This window comes from Acinonyx jubatus, chromosome D4 (genome assembly GCF_027475565.1).
Source record: "Acinonyx jubatus isolate Ajub_Pintada_27869175 chromosome D4, VMU_Ajub_asm_v1.0, whole genome shotgun sequence".
NCBI classification, from domain to species: Eukaryota; Metazoa; Chordata; class Mammalia; order Carnivora; family Felidae; genus Acinonyx; species Acinonyx jubatus.
Window position 1 is genome coordinate 85,570,664 of NC_069391.1, and position 15,094 is coordinate 85,585,757.

The 15,094-nt window shown below is 45.2% G+C and overlaps 1 protein-coding gene across 12 annotated transcripts in view; it reads right to left on the minus strand.

Moving 5' to 3' along the window:
- The window catches only part of GLIS3 (GLIS family zinc finger 3), a 578,617-nt gene that overhangs the window by 110,016 nt on the left and 453,507 nt on the right, over positions 1-15,094 (minus strand). The window lies entirely within an intron of this gene.

A 15,094-nucleotide genomic window follows, 5' to 3' on the forward strand; every position in this document is an offset into this window, starting at 1 on the left:
TAAATTAAGCAGAAGGAAGGGGAAGGGGAGAAACAGAAACGGGAAGAAAGGCTGAGCGCATGCGCGGTGAGGCCCGCTCCCCCTCTCTGTCCCCCACCCCGGGCGGCCGGCCAGGCCAGCTGCGGTTCCTTAATGAAGCAGCATGCTCCTTTCTGTGTCGGCCTCTGCATGTGCTAGTCCCCGTAAGTGGTGACATACGACTGACCCTCTAGCCTGGAGTCACCTCCTCTGTGACACCTTCCTTTATGCTTTCAGCAAGGCCCAGAAGGTCGCTTCCCACATGCCCACCAGGCCTCGCCCGCTGCCCTGCTAACACGCGGCCCTACCCTAATTGGAGGAGTGTGTGTCTCCCCCCGCCAGGCCGTGAGCTTTACGAGGACAAGGGCCTGAGTTTTAGCACTGGGTACAGTGCTTGGCATGTACTCAAGTGACTGCAGATTATTTGCTAAATAAATGCTGAACGAAATGGAGAGAATGAACTCTTTGTAAAAAAAAAAAAAAACAAAAAACACCCAAAAACCCCAAAAACAACCATATTGATTTCCTAGACTTCCCTGTGTAGTAAAGCTCATTACGGCCTTCTAATTAGGTAGGGCCAGTTGGCTTTCATGGTGACGGCAAATAATCAACATCGCAAACGCCACAAAAACCTATTTGTGGGTTCTGCCGGAATCATTTTGCTATCTAACCATGTGGGGAAACAATACTAATACCAATACCCACATGTGGTTGTATCTTTTTATTTTTTCGTGGACGCGATGCACTGACCTCTTTATTAACGTTCTGAGAAATATGCAGCAACACTGGCGAAGTGAGTGAGTGAGCAGTTTTCCTGTCACACCCTTTTCCAAACTTGAGCTAAACATACACAGGCCCACTGGGAACACGTTATTAGCAATAACTCGAGGCACATAAATGTGTGCCTTCTTCATGCATAAAGGAAAAGAAACTGTTTTAAATTGCCCTTTAAAAGCTGAGCTAATATGCTCTCAAATATGCCAGGAAAGAGACTCTCTCATCAGGGCTTCTCGTGCAAAGAAACAAGATCTTTGGGACCGTGCCCTGAGTTGCCCCGAGTCAAGTATGCCCAAAGAGCAGGTCAGGTAATTTCGCATGACGCCCTGCCCCTGCCCCCCACCCGACAGCTCTCCAGGTGGGAGGCGGGCGCTGCCACCCCATATGATCCCAAGTGACAAGGACACCGAGCTCCAGAGCTCTCTGTGTTCAGAGTACGGGGGCCGTAGCAAGGCCTTGGCTCTGCCTTTCCCTTTGGCAGTGGACTGGCTCCCCTGTAATCGTCTTTGACTGCAAAGACGAGAAACGCCACCGCTTGCCTTCAGTTCTATTAAGAATTGGCATGCTTCGTTTAACAGAGCTAAGCAATATATTTATTTACTATGGTGTTTCCCAAAACGATTGCTGAATTCTGTCATCTTTTGACTGAGAAACTGTTTGCGGGTTGCAACAGAATGTATGCTAACATACATACAGCAACACAAACCTCCAAGACAAACTGTTTAAGTCAATTTGCTATCATATAAGCACATAGGTGCAAATATGTGCATATGCACTTGTGGGTACAGCCATGGGCACACACTTTAACACTTACACACATAGCCCACACAGATTCTGTAATAAATGTGTGTGTTTAAGATCTGTGTGCAGGGGTGTAGAGGCAAGCATGAATTTGCCAAGAGAGAAAAGGAAATTCACACACGAAGAGAATAATTTACCATAAATTGGCCCACACGGAGTCTATTCCAAAAAACAGAGTGCAAGATGCCAAATTTTTAATGGCTCTTACTATTCTAGATCTGGCCCTGACAAGCTTTGGAAGAGATACAAGTGGGCAGGAAAGATGGGATTAAAAAATTATATCTTAAGCCTTTTCACTTTCAAATGTAAAATTTCCACCACCATGACAGGGGGAAAGAGAGTGATAGGGATATTTTCCTGACACTGTGCTTTTCTCAACAAAAAGCCGTCGATTTTCATTATGCACTGCTTAAATATAAATTCTGTACTTGCTAAAAGTCATCTGTGTCTGGCTGCTTAAAAAAAGCAGCAGATATGGAAATAATGGAACTCAAACCTTAGCCCCAGCAGCCATTACAAAGGTGTGAGCTCAGCGTGACTCGCATGGCAGCTCCAGGGTCCTAGGACTGACAACCTTTTGTGACAACCCGCACTGTTTCACCAAAGCCACTCACTCGCCTGCTTCCAAAACGCATCCCTTCCAGTTTTCTTCCTTTCACAGCTGAGCTTGTCCACGTGGCCGTCCCTGCACACACCTGACTGGCACATAGCAGGTACCAAGGGCTTCGTGCCTTCAGCTTGCTCTTCTTCTCTTTCCTTGCTCTGACTGCAAATTACCTATCGCCGCTCTGAGCCCTTCCTCCCCTCGGTTGTTGAGAAAATCGCTCTCACGCCTTGCCCCTTCTTCATTATCCCTTGGTTCACCCATGGGCAAGCAGCTGTCACTCAATCTATTTGCCCTTTCCAATCATGACCGTTTAGGTTTTGTGACCCACAGGATAGCCAATCGCTGTATGCATACACTGAGTTTCAAGATCCCTGTAATTCTTGAGAAAATACTCTGGCTAAGAATCATAATCCTAATTCCCTTCACTTAACGCCATTTCTACCCTCTCTTTTTGGAACTTGACTCCACTGATCCCAAGAATGACAGGTCTACATAAAATTCTACCTAAAACTGTCAAGCCTGGGTAGGATGTGGATCATCTCAGGTGTATTCACTTGATGAGAATACTGGCCTATTGTTCGGAATAGTTAGCCTTTTTGTTAAATTTAAACTTTTATGGTTTCTTACACTGCAAATAGTTACAAAAAGATGAGTGAAACATGTTCCGTCTAAGACACGTTTCTTCCCTTATTTCATCTCTCTGATTGTCTTATAGAGCCAGTAATCCTGACATGAAAGAATTTAGCACACAGTAAGTTCTCCAAAAATAGTTAGCCATTATTATTGTTATCGTCTTTTAGGCGACCACATTTTCTCCCTCTTTTACAAGTGAAGGAAGGGAATTAAGGCCAGAAAGGTTGAGTGGCTTGATAAAGTTGCACAGCTGAACATGGCCTTCTGGCTCAATTATTTAACCAAGTTTTCCCTCCATGTAACTCCAAGGGAATGTTCCTTCTCAAAAGGTCAAGGAGAGAACGAAAGAAACGTGTCTTGGAAGGAATCCAAACACATTTTTTTTTTCTTTTGTTTCCTCACGAAGTGAAAAATAGTAATAGTTTAAAGTTACTACAGCGAATAGGATCAACCATCCTAAATTATACCAATCATTCTCACCAAAGTCTGAGCACAGAGCGAACCATTAGTGATGACTGAAAAGTACCGTAAGCCTTATGTTCTTGGTTCTGATCTTCTTTTGTGAGACGTGACACGAAACACTCAACCTGAGCATTCTACAAGGACCTCAAGGTTGCAAACAATGAAATACCTTACAACCTAAATGCTTGCTCATTTCATCCAGCGAAGGGGTCCCTGTATTTACCACCAATTTATCGACGGTGACAAGTATTTGTTGTAGTGCTTCTAATTCCATCTGGAGCAAAATTCCTCAAGAAGGAGGAAATAGTCCATTTTACTGTTTTCCTCGGCGGTACAGGAGAATCCTGCGTCACATCAGAACCCGTGTCACATGAGAAGGCACGTGGCTATCAGCTGTTAAACCTGGCCTAGGCCTCTCCTCTGAGCTCCAGGCCTACTGCCTAGTCAGCATCACCATACTGATGGCTCACAGACACCCGAAAGTAAATTCCAACAATGACCTTTCCCAAAACGGAGTCTTCAGTCCCTGCTCCCCATTCACCCAGCAGTGTAGGCCCAGAGTCTGGACATAATCCTTGACACATTCCTCTTTCCCAGACCCATGTCTACTCTCCAAGCCCTCAGAAGTATCTCTCAAACATGCCTATTCTCTCCATCAACATTTGACCTCCCTGATCTAAGCCACCCTCTCCCACGTGGTCTACTTTAACATGTTCCTAACAGGTCCACCCGTTTCCCTCTCCCCCCACCCCCATCTAGTCTCCACACTGCTACCAGAGTTCTCTGTTAGAAACCGGAAATCTTAGGGTGTTGCTCTCCTGTGGTACAGTCTTCGGCCTACAGTCTCCTACCTCATCCTCTTCGCCGCGCCCTCCTTCCCTCTCATCCCTCTGCTCCGTCCACACTGGTCTTGCAGTTCCTCAAAGGTGCCATGACCTTTCTCACCGCAGGGCATTTGCACGTGCTATTTCCTTTGCCTAGAAAATGTTTTCTTCCTTTTTGCCTGCTTAAATCCTCATCTTTTACAGTTTAGCTGAAATATCCCTTTTTCAGGAAAGCATTCTCTGTCCCCAAGCTTAGGTTTAGTCTCCTTCTTCTAGAACATCCTCACGGAAGGTGAGCCCCTTCAGGACAGGGGCCAGCCCGGGCCTCTTCATGATGTACGAGTGTGCACGCTGAGCTTTCAATGCAGATTTGTTGATTAATGGACAAATGAGTTATTCTATACTGAAATGCAAGTTATTTACATTCTAATGTTTCTTTCCCTCCCTCCCTCCCTTTCTCTTTTTTTAAAACTACGTTTCTAGGGCTTAATATCTACTCAGAAAAACTGTACACTCATAAGCACAGGGCTTGTTCTAACAAACAATGGGGAATACTAAAAGATGAGTAGAACTCAACAGACCCTCAGGTCTGGAGGAAAAAAAAATATTTGTGAAGCCCTCTATAATTTCTAAGTGCTGTATGAAATGCAAATGTTTTCTAGATTCCAACTGCACACACAGAAATATCTCAACTCATTTTGACAAAGTTATTCACCAGGGAGATGAATAAATAGCTTCACTAAATACATATGGTGCAATTATACCCAGCAATAAGTGACAATAGGTCTTGCTTTATAGTGATCTAAAAATTCAAAGCCCAATTCTTTCAGCTGCTCAGTAAATAATACTGAAAAGACGTGGTGGTAAAGCAACTGAAGAACAGGCTGTATTAGTAAACGCTAATGATCTCTTTATGATCGTCAGAGCCACTTCTCTTTCTTCCGAGGGAAGGAAAGCTTCTCGTAAATTAAGAAGAAAAAAAAAAATAGACATCCACGAGCTACAGCCAAGAACAAAATGAAAGCAGGGAGTCCTTCTTTTGATCTTTCAAAAGTAGTATTTAGTTAAAGAATGTATGCTGTACTACAGAAAAACATGACCAGAAACATGAGTGTTTGGGACCTGAAAAATATAGTCATTGGCAGCTGGCCTTTAAAAAATACATTTATAAGAGAAGAAGAAGAAGAAGAAGAAGAAGAAGAAGAAGAAGAAGAAGGGAAGAAGGAGGGGGGGAGGAGGGGGACAAGGAGAAGGGGGAGGGGGAAGAAGAAGAAAAAATGTATTTGTCTCCATAGCTCCAAAATTCAGGGCAAACGGACACTGACTTTAATGAAAGGGGTCAGTTTCAGACTTTTTAGAATGCAGAAGCCTTGCAAGTAATTGGTGTAATTAGCAGGTTAGATATGCAAATCCAATTCAAACTTGAAATGTCTGAGATGGAAAAGCAACATCAACAGGAAAGAGAGAAGGAAGGAGGGAAGGAGGGGAGGAAGCATGAGGCCCGCACCCTCGTCCCTCGTCCCTCGGGACAACCTGAGGTCAGCCGAAGCCACAGTTGAGACAGAGGAGGGCCCTCGGGGGCACTTGAAGACAACAGGGGGAGAGGGTCCACCCAGACGGAGAGAATTTAGAGAATGACAATCATCAAGATCCCTAACTACTGCCCTATTTAGAGCTCTTGTTTGCATGCTCTCTGAACTTGTGGTATTTATTATTTTTCTAATTTGAGCAAACCATGTAAGCTTTTTGGCACCTCAAAAAAACAAAATCATATGGCCAATAAAAATGTTTATTCAAGGGGGAAAGAGTTAGCTTAACAGCATTGGTGTCCTACTTTACTGGCCATCTGACTGCTGGGAGTTGGTGGTCGGCCTTGCTGCCCTTCTGCCTGTCTGGGGTCCATTGGGTTGAGCCCCCCCACCCCCTGCACCGCCCCCCTGCCGGAACCAGGAGCCTCCAGAGGGCAGCACCCCCTGCAGGGGATCCCATGGCACTCTCTGATCTGGATCGGACCACAAGCTCACCCAACTTGAACTTTCTTTGCACGCTGTGTATTTCCTTCATAATGATTTACTCGTATGTCATTCAATAAGCATTTCAGGGATCATCTGTGTAATGTCTGCCTCCCGCGTTCTGCATCTGTCTTGTCTACCCCTTTGCTTCCAGAGCCTAGCGTAGTCCCCGGAGCCCGCCGGGTGCTCAACGAATGAAAATGACAAAATCTGGGACTGATGTGTAATATGAGGTCAGACCATCCAAATGGCAAAGCTATTCTGCATCATCCTTGAGTGAGTGATCAAAAATCAATGATCTGAAGTTGTCAAGTAATTATCCTGCGGTGACAATGAGGAAGGCTGGAAACAAGCATATAATAAGTGTTATCGAGGACAATGCTTCTCAGAGTTTAACGCGCACACAAATCTGAGATAATCACTCACAAATCTCTGACTGGGTAGGTTGGGTTGGGACCTGAGGGTCTACTCACCTAAAAAAAGCAAACAAACAAACAAAAACCAAAAAACAACTGCTGCTTATCCTCAGGCCATGCTTTAGAAGGTCAGGTCCCAGGAGGCCGAAGGGACAACCCAAACACAGCCTTTCCTCCCTGTGAAATCTTACTTATTTTGCCTTAAAAAGCTCCACATTGTGATCCTTGTTCATGTAGTTCCTGGTTTAGATACTCACACAGATGTCTGTTTGGAAGGGAAGAAGGATCACCATTTCTTGGTTTTCTCTGGGACCTGGGATCTGCACTACATAGGTTCTCTGGTGAATTCTGCATCTTGCTAGAAAAGTAACCGTGTCTTTACTATTCTGGTGGAAGTTTCAGTCGTGTCAAGGGAATGTGGCCAGAAAAAAAAAATCAACTTGGGTTTTTCTAGAGAGCATTCTTTTTTATGATAAACGATTTCGAGAATATTTGCCTTTTTTTTTTAGTTCTTTGGAGAAATTAGCACATATACAGCACTTAGGTGTTTCTAAAACGCAGAGGGTCCTTTTTATCAGGATTTCTTTCCATTTCCGCGATCAAGGTCACACGGATCATTTTTCAAGTTGCTAAGTCATTGTGAAAGCCTGAAATGGGCTGATGGTTATTGACACTTTGATCTTTTACACCAACTTCCCTATCTTAATATTCAGTGACTTCCTCATGAAGTGATAGAGTTTGGGTCGTTGCCCCAAACAGTGACATAATAACGTAGATATTTTCTGCAGGAAATGTCTGAATGTGTCTTCCTAAACATGGTCTTGCTCCACACCGCGATGCAAACAGCTGAACCACATTCATTCTTCTATGGACTAAAGATAAATAGTTTGAAATATGTTTTTGATAACAGTTCTTCTGCTAGCACTTGATGTGGCTCTCCTGGAGGAGTCCTGCCAATGGTAATTAAATTTGTTCATTATGTATATGCCTCGTCTACCTCCAGCATCACACACGCACAGGCACTTGCTGAGAAGTCAAAATGTGGCTTTATGTCTGTAGTACACCCATCAACATATCAAAATCCAAATTTAGAATCCTAATTCACAATACCATTTTTTTCCCCTTTTTTTTCCTCCTCACTTGGAGTAAATTAAATTCAGTCTTTGTTGGAAGGAAATGTAAAATGTGTTTCACACATACATTTAACACTAATCTGTTCTCCCTACCTTAATTATGCTTTGAATTTCTGTGGGATCTGATATTCCAGGGACTCAATTTATTTTGATAAATATTCATTGATTCTCCTCCCCCCATCTCCACGAGTGCTGCTAAACATCATCCTCCATTTTGCATTTGGAGAAACTGAGGCACCAAGGAGGAATCTCAGGGTTGCCACTTACCACAACCGTAGAGCTGGAAATGTGACTTAGAAGCCCCCTCTGACAAAGGGGCAACCCTCCCGCAAAGTTGAGAAATAGCAGGACAATGTTCCAGGATTAAACCAGAGGTAGCCTGCTCATATTCTAGGCACAGCTATGTTCCTATTTTTTCTTTTCCCTCGTACAAAGTGTAAGAACAGAATAGCTGCCCTGTGGTTAAAGAGAAATGATTACAGAAAAGAACAGTTGGAGAAAACAAGGCAAAAGTACTTGGATTTTAGTCAGTGGGAGTCCATCACAGTAACTAATGGGCTGAGAATGTTTCTATTTTTTCACCAAGTAATCCATATGCAAATTTCCTGCAGTATTCAATATGCACTTCCAAGCTCAGTAAATGTTTTCTATTCTTTTCTGCTTAGCTCTCTCAGCTTTTTCCAATTAGGCCCTGTTTATTTAGAAAAAAAAGAAAATGTCTAAAGAAAGGATTAAGCTCTGCATCTTATGGAAAAAGAATGAATATCAGAAATTCTTTCAGGATCTAGAGGATGCATTCTTTACGCATCCTCCCCACTGGGATGGGTAATGAGAATAAAGTAAGAGGAGGATGAAGCTTTTTACTCCATTTGGTTTGTTCAGCTGAAAACATGCCTTTGACTCTCTGGAATTAAATCCAAAATTCATGACAATTCAGACAATGGTGCACACGGACTAAGCCTGTGGGCAAAAATAAATAAATAAAAGAGAGATGGGGAAGCTCAAAAGGACCCACCTGGAGAGCAGAAGTTCCACAAAAGCAGAAGAATTCACTATGGGAGGAGGGGACGAGGGGACAGGCTGTGGGGGGAGGAAACACACAAGGCTGATGCCAGCAGCTGCTTAGGTGAAGGTGACCCAGGAAGCAGCACTGTGAGTCCCAGGGATGACTCAGAAAACATGGCCCCCCAGGGGTGTGGGAGGGAGCCTCGCGAGTGGAAGTCCCGTCTTTCCATCCTGGATCACGACACTCGTGAAGACAGGTGGTGTTCTGCCTGGCTCTCTCAGGATTGAAAATGAAAGTGAAAGGCCATTTTGTGCTTAAAAAAAAAAGGCAGTTCCATCAAAGTTTGTCAATAAAACCTCTGCACTTGAATTTCCTGGAAGACACAGGGTTTGAGGTGTCATGGCGCCTGAGAAAGAATTTCTGCTACTGAGAAGGGCCTGCTTTGAAGGGCCGCTGTGAAACTCAAAGAGGTAACATATATACAATATTTTTACAAACTTAAAAGCATCGTACCAATGAAAGAGGGCTCATGAGCAGTGGCTGTGGTTGGCATTAGATTAAAGAACAGGAAGTACCCAAGATGCCTCTGGGATCTCAGAACAGAGTCTTACCAAACATGGTCATGAAGAGTTCAGTATAAAAAAAAAAAAAAAAAAAAAAAAGCCAAAACGTCAGATCATTTAATCTCCCAGCATTTAGAGATTCAAGAGCCAAAGGGAAAAAAAAAAATTGATAAATTAAATTTAAGGACTAACTGGTCACCTGGTGACTGAATAATATATCTAGTTCTTCAAAAATCCCTATGTTGAGTTTGGTTGCTTAAGAGGTAGAACATAAAAAAGCAAAATCTAGGGACACCTGGCTGGCTCAGTAGGTGGCATGTGTGACCCTTGATCTCCAGGTTGTGAGCTGCAGCCCCACATTGGGTGTAAAGCTTCCTTTAAAAACAAAATGCGGGGCGGGGGGGGGGGGGGGCGCGCCTGGGTGGCTCAGTCAGTTGGGCATCCCATTGCGGCTCAGGTCATGATCTCACAGCTTGTGAGTTCGAGCCCCGAGTCCGACTCTGCTGACAGCTCGGGGCCTAGAGCCTGTTTCAGATTCTGTGCCTCCCTCTCTCTGTGTTCCTCCCCTGCTTGCACCCTGTCTCTCTCTCTCTCTCTCTCTCTCTCTCTCTCTCTCTCTCTCAAAAATAAATAAGGATTTTTTAAAAATTTAATAAATAAAAGGAGAATCTAGGGAAAAGAAGGTGTCAGTATAATCAGCAGGAGAAATTTAAGTTTCCTTTAATTGCAGCTAGGGGAAGACCTGGAATGCAGTACACAAACAAGCCAGTGGTTAAGTCCATTCCGTGGTCTGCTCTGCCCACGAATATTTCTTACTACAATCTATATTCTCTGGATTTAGGAAAAACAAAAAAAAGAAGGAGGAGAAGAATAACAAGAAGAGGAAAAAGACTTCCAACTCTGGTCGTACCACCTGCTTACACTGTCCATGAAAAAAAAAAATCTTGTGGTTAACATTACCCAAAGGTCATTTATAAAAGTTAAATTCTATTCTTCACTGCAGCAGTTGAAAGAAAAAGAGATCACCTCCAATAGCTTTCTAAATTTTATTTTTAAGTTTCAAGACACAGCAATGCTCTCAAATTTCAATTCCTTAAATCGCAAGCTTAGAGAAAAATAAACCAAACAAAAGCCTGCCAAAAATCCAGGCGAACTATTAAAATGTTACGAGCAAGTGCCCTGGGTTTGAGACTATTGTTGGTATCCAAATCAACAGAAATGTCCTGGACAGAAGCCTTCAGATCACCATGGAACAGGCTTTGATGCCCTTTGTCTAATTCTGTGGAGACCCAACCCTCAAGCGGAATATTTTTGGCCCATCAAATAAAGGCCTTTCCCAGAAAGCCAGAGGGCTTGGAGACATCATTCTGATTCTCAGCCCATTCTTAAGTCACTCGACACACTGGATCTGGCTTCTAGCTTTAGGATGCACCAAAAGACATTACATGGAGGGGTTTTTTGTTTTGTTTTTTTTTCTTTCTTATTTTTTTCTTTTGATCCCATGGACCCATTATACTCTTTTCTTCTTTGATTACCAAACTGGCTTCTGCCTTCGGCCAACTCTGAATAAACCCCCAAAGAGTCATTCTGTTACAGGAACAGCCTTGCACACGAGAGGGCTGACCATGCTTGAACAACTCTGGATGGATATTTAGTCTTTGGCTGGCTGTTTCTCCTGCAGTATCGCTGAAACCATCGGAGCTCCCCCCACCCCCAAAAAAGGGAAGAGTTCTGCCTCACCTCTCAGGCACATCAATAACAGGAACAATCTACCCGTGCAGGCTCGAGCTGATTAAGCCCCCACATCTTCCCTGGCAAATTGTCTAAAAACTCCATCCTGAGAACCCGCCCTGGAGCTCAGCGTGGCTTATGCAGCTGGAGCTAAAACCTGAAAACTCTCTACTGGGCCTCCAAGCCCCCCTGCCTCCCACCGTGCTACGGAATGGGAAGAAAATCTCCAAGTGGCTCCGTATCTGCGGGTCTCATTCCTCCTTTGGAGGTGTGGCCTAGGGGTCTCAAATGGAAAAGCAGGATAAAATCGTCCGCAAGCGGTGGGTTTGGAGTCCTCGCCCGAGTGTTTTACGCTGCCCACACGCCAAACCTGTTCTTGTTTATGCACTAATCAATGTATTTGGACTGAATAACACTTCTCCAGTTTGGCGGCCTTGCCAATTAATGTCTTTGCCTCCACCTTTATAATTAGCACATCTAAAAGAACACTGTAAGAGTTGCTATCGAGGTGGCTCTGAGACTGCGTGTGCGGGAGGAACAAAGGCCCAACCACATGGAGTTCCAGACGAGCCCCGAGACAGAATGCGTGTACTGTGGATATGTCAACCAAGAGACTTCTGGAACCGCCCTAAGGATATACCACCAGGGCAGCACTGACACAGAAAATGAGATCCTCACCCCAGAGGAAACACAAGAAGAATGGTGATTTTAAACAGAAACCATTTATAAAACCTTACTGTTAGGCACACAGAGATACTACCATTCTGGAAAACACACCAAGAAATCTCAGCACCAGCAGACCTCTTGGTGAAGTTTCTTCAACGCTCACCCCCAGTCTGGCTCAGGTGCCTATAGAGGAAAGTTTCTTAGCGTGTTTCCCTTTGTCTTCAAAATTCAGTGTTGACGTCCCCCCGCACGGGTCCACGCAAAGGCTCACGCGGTAGATGCTACAAGACCGCGCACGACGTCCTGTGTGAAAGGCCCAGGCTGAGAGGGCAGCCCTCCCCACCCTGGCAATGGGAAATGAAGGGCCAAAGGGATCAGACCTTTGGTGCTGGAATATTCTGTGGTAGGCAATGTTATCCTCCTGAAGTTCTTCATAAAGGGCTGATTGGCAGTGGAGGGTTCTGACTGCTCCATTGCCCCCAAGTCCCTGGTTTTCCACAGCAATGTTGCACAACGCTGCCTTCCGTTCTCTCAGTTCCCTGAAAACGTATTTTGCAGGTAAATCTCTGCCGTGCACAACCACCAAGCCCTCAAGTGAACACGGTTCAGAAGAGTCTTCCTAAACCTTCATGCGCTCCCCCCCCCCCCCCCCCGCCCCACAGGGCTTCCCGAAGCCCTTCCTGACGTGGATGTGTCTACATAGCCCCGCATTCTTCCCATTCCACTCCTCGAGTCCAGGAGCTCTTGGTTGGGCTTCTCTTAAGTGCAGGGCCCAGGCCTGTATGTCATGGAATCTTTCATTTGATGAGCAGGGTGGGGCTCTGACTCTGGGCTGCGGGCCGTAGGCTCGCAGCACATGCACATGAGTGGGGCTGGGGTCCTTGCCCCCAGAGAGCTCACCTACTATTTGGTTAGGTGGGCACAGGAACAAAAAGAGGCAACACGATGGCATATAATGAAAGATAGACATGGGGCATGATTCTGGGATGACACCATCCAGGAAGTGGCTTCGGAGATGGGTGTCAAAGTACGAATAGGAGTTCAGGATGTCTTGTAGGTGCTTCGGGATATCCGGGCAGAAGAGATATCACCGGCAAAGACCTAGAGGCGGGAAATCAGACAATGTGCTGTGGGACCTGGCCTTGAAAGAGCAGCAAGAAGCCTTTGGTGGTTCAATACAGAGTTAGAGGTCTAGGACAGGCTGTGGTAAGGACTGTGGGAAAGCCTTGAGCCCCACTCTGCACTCGGTACATTGCTTCGTTTACAGTAGGCACTCGATCAATATAGGTTTTACCATGAAAAGCAGAACACGAGTCTTCCCTGACTAAAACGCTCCACTGGTTTCCTACTCAGAGTAAGATCCGAATTTCTCTCCACAGCTGGACAGCAAGGCCATGGGATCTGGTGGCTGACATGTCCCTGGCCCACGTCCTCACAAACACTCTATCTGCCTCTTCTAAAGACACACAAAGCCCTTCCCGCCTCACAGTCTTCTCCATGCCATGTCTCCTGGCCTCCAACCTCTTCCCAGGAATGGCCTCCATCCCTTCCGAGGAATAGTTATGTCTTCTCAGGTCTCAACACCATTAACCCCTCCTCCAGGATGTATTCCCTGACCACGTTCTCTTGGGTAGCTTAACTGCTGCAATGAATGGAACTGCATGCCCCCAAAACTCCATGTTGGAATCCTGATCCCCAGCTCCTCAGAATGAGACTTTATTTGAAGACAGGGTCTTTACAGAGGTAATCGAATCAGTGAGAGATCACTGGGAGGAGGTGAGGGGGGAAGGCTGATCCAATGCAACTGGTATCCTCATAGAAAGAGGGGGAGGCTGAACATAGAGACTCACATGGAGGGAAGACCAAGTAAAAATACAGGGAGAGGGCGGCCATGTGTAAACCCAGGTGAGAGGCTTGGAACAGATTCTTCCCCCATAGCTCTCAAAAGGAATTAATCCTGACGATGCTTGGATTTCAGACTTGCAGCCTCCAGAAATGTGAGGCAACACATTTCTGACAACACATTTCTGTTACTTAAGCCATTCAGTTGGTGACACTTTGCTATGGCAGCCCTAGCAAATGAATCCATCTGCCACATCCATAGGACTTGCCGCCATCTTGTGGAATCATACGGCTTATTGATTTGTGTATCGCCATATCCGCCCCTTACGATGCAGGCTCTGCGCAGCCAGGGGTCTTCTCTTGCTTTGTTCATCCTATTCCCTGACACCCAGAATGGCCCCAACACATAGCAGTTTCACAATAAATTTCTTGTTGCTTAAGTTAGTGAGTAGGTTGTGTTTGGGCGGGCTGTCACTGCCAGTCTACGACAGCACGCCCTATACTGAACTGATGCTTATTTAAAGGGCCTCCCCATCCCGGGCAGGAGAGCTGAGCCCGCACTGTACCCGCAGGACCTGCCAACGGGGATGGCAGCATCATCCGCTGGTGCCTTTACAAAAATTCTCATCTTGCTTTCTGCCCAAGCGTTTTGTACGAACATAGTTTGAAAGATCCAGTTGTTTCTTTCCATGTCCCGTTGTCCCGCCAAACCAAATTCAACTGATTGAAATATAGCCTGCTGATGCTTTTGTAGAGCTGGAGAAGGAGGTGGCAACCTTCCACCCCTTAGCTGAATGGTGTAATTGGCCTGCCATAGAGAATTGGGGAATTTTAACACATTCCCCATTTGGCTGAGCTCACCAATTATTCCCCAGTTGCTATCAGAGCCACAGACTTTTCTTCTTTGGGGTCATTAGGCTTGTCAAAACTAATTTGTCACCACAACTGCTGACCCTCATTGCTCTGACAGCAGCACAAGCATCACCCTAAACAGGCTCTTGCGATACGAGAAAGTAAATGGTTCATCAGAACTCACTGGGTGCCTGCCGTATGGCTTTAATGGCCTTTTGACCCCAGAAGATGTGGAAACTATCCCACAAGTGGCCAGGTCTCAAGGTCTGCATATTAATCACTTTGTTGTTAATACACACACACACACACACACACACACACACACACACACACACACATATAAAATGAGTAGATGCTTGGAATACAGACTCAAATCTGCTATATGGCAAAAAATATGCTATTCTTGGGCTTGAACAAAACCCGAATACATTCCATGTTCTCTCCACTGCAACCACCCGACGGAAGTCAGGTGGAATTAAACACGCCATAAATCATGGATCCCTAATAAGCCAGTCAGAATAACATTCTTTGAAAGTTTCTTGATTGTAAATGCAAAAATATTCCAAAATCAAGGTTGCCAACATTCAGCAGAAAGGAGGAGACGTGCCGTGAGGAAACAGCGTTCCGTTCTGAAGCGGTACTCTGTGGGCTCACCCGTATTGAGACTGGTTACTAACCATTTGCCAGAGTTGGCAGGTTTAGTGGGTCTCCACACAAATCTCTGCACAATCAGACAAAGGTAAGAACAAGT